The 6,272-nt window shown below is 35.7% G+C and overlaps 1 non-coding gene across 1 annotated transcript; it reads right to left on the bottom strand.

Moving 5' to 3' along the window:
• Positions 1 to 1,052: 1,052 nt before the first annotated feature.
• LOC118893663 lies at positions 1,053 to 1,159 on the bottom strand. Its single transcript, XR_005019522.1, has one exon. It is a non-coding gene; the product is annotated as a U6 spliceosomal RNA (small nuclear RNA).
• Between the last annotated feature and the right edge of the window lie 5,113 nt (positions 1,160 to 6,272).

Consider the following 6,272-nt stretch of genomic DNA (forward strand, 5'->3'; position numbering starts at 1 on the left):
GAAAATGGGAACACGTGCACTGAGCATTAACGTCTTTAAAGACCTTCTGGACTGATGCTTCAGGTTTCAGGCTAGCCATCAATCCCCCCAAGGGCTTCCTTCCTTTGCATCTCAGGCTAAGTTAGACCCTGGTATTCTTTATAATACTTAATAGAAATGAAGCTGTGTTTGTTTTTTTTTTTTTTAATTCTGTCACCTCCCACAAAAAACAAACTCCATGGGAACAGGTGATTTATCTTGCTTACCAATGTATCCCAGCACATGGAAAAGTATCAATACCTGGCTTGCTAAATAGATAGGTTCTCTTTCACTGAAAAAGAATGAATGAAAAAATATATGAATGAATGAATATACATGGAGGCCTGATTTTGAAATCTATCATGAATGTTTTATAATTGCTCCTGCCCTACAAATATTAATACTCTACTAGCACATAGTTTTGGAAGAATGAAAGAACCTTTTACACCATCTACAATTTCCAGCCCTTTAGAAAAGCTGTATCTGAGGGTCATGAGGTTCTATCATTCCACTGTTCCTCAATGTGTGATCCCACATTTAGCTCAGGAAATAGGTACAAAAGGAATGCAGGGAGCAGACCCCAACATTCTTAATATTTGTTCTCCAAATTTGTTTAGTCAGCCTGGTTTCTTAGCACTCCTTGCTTTATCTTCTTTTAGTCTGTAAGGAAGCTGTCCTTGGTTTCTGGAGTTAGGAGCCCCTGGGAAGTCACACATTACAGGGAAAGACCAATGTAATAGAGTTTGACCCTATTTTTGGATAGTGGACCACCGACTTCTTTTTTTTTAATTGAAGTATAGTTGACTTACAATGTTTTGTTAATTTCTGCTGTACAGCAAAGTGATTCAGTTATATATATATATATATATATATATATATATATATATATATATTCAGTTATACATATATATTCTTTTTCATATTCTTTCCCATTATGGTTTATTACAGGATATTGAATATAGTTCTCTGTGTACAGTAGGACCTTGTTGTTTATCCATTCTATATATAATAGTTTGCATCTGCTAACCCCAAACAAAAATATGGAATGCTTCATGAATTTGTGTGTCATCCTTGTGCAGGGGCTATGCTAATCTTTTCTGTATTGTTCCAATTTCCGTATATGTGCTGCCTAAGCGAGCATACCACTGACTTCTTTTAAGCCTCAGTTTCCCCTTTCCTGTTAGCTCTGCATCTGGACAGGCTGATAAGAAAGTTTATACATGTTCCCTGCATGGCCCTTTTGAAATATTCCAACCTCACAAATCACAAACCCAAACCTAGCAAATTCCCTAATCTCACCCTGTAACAATGATAAAGGCCCAACTTTATCTGGGACCTGTCTGTGTGCCCCCCCAGTGCCCTTCCCAGTGATCCCTTGTACAAGTAATCAACTCTCTTTCAAATTCTCTCAAGTTCTCCACATCCTATGTATTAACTGGAAGGTGGTCCAACCCAAGTACATTGGGTGATCACAAAGTAGCCAGTCTGATGTAAATTGTTTTCACCGTTGACCTGCTTTGTACCTCAAAATAGTTTGGGTACATTTGATGAGTTTATCTCTAGGTAGCCCTTGTTAAAAGCCAGATTTGACGTATGATTGCATATTTGTTGGCTACACTGAGAGAGATTCTAAAGGAAAAGGTTTTAAACAATAAAATGTTAATACAACACATGGGCTAAAATACCCATGGGAATGATCTTGAGCTGGGCCCTGGGTACCTGGGAAGACTGTGCAAAAAGATAAGAGTGTTGTCAGGAAAGGAGTAAAGAGGAGATAGGAGGTATCTTCCTCAATTTACTGTTTTTGCTCTAGGTATCCCTAAGTTAATGGTATTTTGGGAATTTACATTAAAGGCTTTGCAAAGGCCTGGCTTCTGGGTCACATGCTAATATGCATACTTTCCTTCTTCCTTCCTCCCTTCTTCTCTTTCATCCTTTCTCTTATACATTTTTAATTTCTTAATTTCCAAGTTTTACTTACTTACTTGGAAATTACTTACTTAATTTCCAAGTTTTACTTACTGTTCAAGTTTTAGAATGGTAAAGAAAGGACATAACGGTGGCACAATGTGAAGCATTGGCCAAGGAGCTATTTACCCTTTTGGCAACAGCAAATTTTTCACTTGCTGCCTGCACCCTCATGAGTCTATCATTTCCCAAATGGAAGTTGCTTTGTGGGACAATAAGAAAAAAGATGTCAAATGTGTGGCTTAGTGGCTGAAAATCAGGTAGAATCAAGAACAAAACAAAACAAAAATAAAAATAAACAAACAAACTTGTGAAGAATATTTACCAAAACATGTACTTTAGCTGTGATCCCTCTTAGACAGTCTAACATCACTGACATTAGACAGGATCTGAGCCCTGCCTATATGCCCTAGTAGGCACCAAACCCTGCTGAGAGCTTCTAGAAACAAGATGGTTTGGGAGGATAGAGCATGCCTAAACAAATTACCCTTGCCCACGTAACATGGCAGGGGGAAATGCTATTTGTTTTCTTGTGGGACTAAAGATCGTGGCGTTCTGACATTGACATTAAGAGCCGACAGACAGGGAAGAATTTCACACGTGACACAAAGATGCCAAAGAAGAAAACAACACGTCACTGTGGATAGAAAATAAGTTGGAACAAAGAAGGTTGAGCAAACGCTGACATAATGTCCAGAAAATCAGATGCACCTAGAGGAGATGCTGGTAGAAATGGTGGGGGTGGAGTAAATACTGAATTAAGTAGTTTAATCCTATAATAACTGAGTTTACATAGAGTAGACTAAGACTATATGTTTGGCCCTCAGGAAAAAAGGAAAACTCAAGATAAAGACAAAGCTAAGTTGTAGAAAAAAAGAATCACATTTTTTTCCCCTGCATATTTGAGTGACTGAGAAATATCATCTCCTATATCTCCAATTAACATATCTATGTTAGATGCTAGCTTGCTAACTTTGTCTTAGAGAACTCTTTCAACCAAGAATTTACTGAAATAATCACTGACTATTTTACTAAATAACATTCTGAAAGCAAAATGAGCAAGTCACCAAGGACAAATCTTGTCCTCTGGTAGATTCTGCATAAATGATTTCTGTTAGCTTCCTTTCATCAAGATTTTTGCCAATTAATTCATAAATATTAGCATTTCGTTAATTGCACCAATATTAACATTTCATGTCAGTGGGGATTTTTAGGCAAATTTCTAATTACATTCAAAAAGTAAAACAAGGGAAAGGTTTTCTAATAATGCTGGTATTAGCAGGCACTAGAATTAGTTTTGTCTTGAGTACATATACATTCTAATATGAAAATCTGTTGCTCTGAGTTTTAATGCTCAATTTTATGGGTATATCATGAATAACACATACTGAGTGCCATTAATTGGATAATGAATTTCAATGCTTAGGATGAATTTAAGAAGCAATCCATGCATCTTATGAATCTCTCTCTTTTTTTAAATCAACAGAAAATCAATTCCCAGGAAGTAAAATATTTTCTACATGCTTATTTAAGTAGTAATCTATAATTCAAGTGAATTATAAGCATAATTCAAGTATATTTTTGTTTCAATTATTTTTTCCAAAAGAAATTTTTTCTTATGGTGTAACAAAGCAGGGAGGTTTTATGAGAAAACTCATCTTATTTTTAATTTTAATAAGAATTCAAATAGACACTTCTAGTATTTTGAAATTTTCTGGATATTATAATACTGAACTTTATGTAATTTACCATAATTTAATTGGTTTTACATATAAAGTGTTTTCACACTAGCAACATGCTACAGGAACTAAAATAATACTTCATTTGTTTAATAATCCCTTATAGAAACTCCTGAGGTCTAATGAGGTGGGAATCTGAGAAGCAGCAACTATGGGGTTTCAATTGGCATTTTGTTTGTTTGTTTTATCCCTTTTCAGATTCATTTTAATTTCCCTGGGGAATCCTCTAATAACTTAAGGGAAAATTTGATGATGAATAACAATCATAAAGGTAACTTTTGAATTATGTCTGCATTTGACCTAAACCCTCATTCATTCTTAAGAGTATCAAGTTCTTTTTGTATCACTTTTTTCCTTAATTTTGTAACTATTTTCCTGAAATCTAAAAATCACTCAATAGGAAGTAATTAGAATTCTTTCTCTTAAAATATTTAAAGAATATCCTTCTGAAATTCCCCTCCCATATTATTCTACAGCAACACTAGCCTTTCATCCCTCTAATCTTTGAGCGTTCTGAGGTCTTTCTCACCTTAAATCCTTTACACATGCTATTCCTTTCCTCTAGCTAATTCCTAGTGTTTAAAATCTCGCTGGGAAAACTCCCCTTCCTTAGAGTCTTTCCCTAACTCTTTAATATGAATTAGATAAATCTGTTCCTCTCTTTGATGACATCTTGTTCTTTATCTTCTTGGCATTTATTAAATTTGAATTATGTATTTTTTGTGTGTATTTATTCTATCCATACCTACTTCTCAGACTAGATTAAATCCAAGAAGACAAAGACATTGCCTATTTTGGTTCACTGACGTTTATTTGGGTTTGGAAAATAATTGGAACTCAGAGAATGAATGACTGAATGAAAGAAATGCATTTGCCTACAAGAAGACCTGACTTAATAAATTTCATAGAATCCAACAGAGCATCGTTATACCATGACACAATAATGGATATTCACAATGATGTTCTGAGCTCTCTAGAATAAAGTTAAATTATATTCAACATATTTTGTTTAAGAAGGCAGAAAATATATATCTAAAATAATGCCCATAAAAAATTTAAAAATAATAATGAAGGGGAAGGCTCTAGTTATGGGGAAATGTACATATTGTAATACACACACACACACACACACACACACACACACACACATACATATAACCAGCTGCATATACATTTCACATTATTAGGGTCATTTTCCCCCTCAAAATCTAAATACTGACTCCTGAAGGAGATGCAGTTAACAGTGTACAGCTCGAAAAGCTCTTCTTGAACTTTAATTTTAGCAGCAGTTTATTAGGTAGCAGCTCCAGAGAAGACTATAAATTTATAAACAATAAGTGAAACTTCTATCCTGGTCAAATACTGCAAACCTAATGCTTCTCATTTTTTCCCAATTAATAATTCCAGATTTCTTATGTAGGAAGAGAAAAAGATGCCGGAAGTGGAAAACCCATGCAGTGACTGCCTCCTTTGGATCAGCCTGTTACGAAAAGTTGGTATCTGCCATACTGATTGACTGAGAGCAACAGAAAACCCCCGAGGCTTTCTGGTTCAGTTGGGATTGTAATGATAGACTAGCAAGATAAAAGCCTGCCAGAACATTAGCTTTGACTGTATGACAATGCCCTCCCCAAGAAGATATGATGCCGTGTGCATGAATATAGATTGAAAATGTGGATCCTGACAGCAGCGCTGATTTCACTCAGAAAGCCTCTATGCTGGGAGGATGCTGGGTCTGCAATATATGAAAAATTCGTTTTCTCAGCTGGAAATACTCATGTGTCTAGGTGTACCAGTGGTGAATTTGGGGTCCATACTAATGCTGAAGTTTGAGAGAAAGAGAAAGAGAGACATGTGGATATCTGCCCCTATTTGGAGTGAGCGGGTACTTCTTGGCCTAATGCTGGGGCATGGAAGGGGATCACACACTACTTAGAAATAAAATGTCTTTCCAGGATTCCTCGAAGTCCTTCTTTCCAAATGCGCCCTGATGCCATGAAGTAACTCATTTTCCTCTATTCTGTAGAGCTGACATAGTTGTCATCATTTTGATTATTTCTCCTTCTGACCCCACAGAGCAGAAAATTTACCCTCTCCAGAGGTGCAGAGGGGATAGATTTCCTTTTTTTTTTTTTTTTTGGTTATTTCTTCACATAGGATACCCGGCGGTGGGGGGGGGGGGGGAAGAAAAAGAAGACAAATTTCTACACCCCTATGTTAGAGTAGTTAATAACATTGACTTTGGAATTCCTGAGTAGGATTTCTGATATCCTGAGTAGGATTTCTCTAGCTATGAGATCTTTTTTTTTTAATTTTTTGATTTTTTAACATCTTGATTGGAGTATAATTGCTTTACAATGGTGTGTTAGTTTCTGCTTTATAACAAAGTGAATCAGTTATACATATACATATGTTCATCCAGTATTTGTTTTTCTCTTTCTGACTTACTTCACTCTGTATGACAGACTCTAGGTCCATCTACCTCACTACAAATAACTCAATTTCATTTCTTTTTATGGCTGAGTAATATTCCATTGTATATATGTG

The sequence above is a fragment of the Balaenoptera musculus genome, chromosome 3 (assembly GCF_009873245.2).
Source record: "Balaenoptera musculus isolate JJ_BM4_2016_0621 chromosome 3, mBalMus1.pri.v3, whole genome shotgun sequence".
Classification (NCBI taxonomy): Eukaryota; Metazoa; Chordata; class Mammalia; order Artiodactyla; family Balaenopteridae; genus Balaenoptera; species Balaenoptera musculus.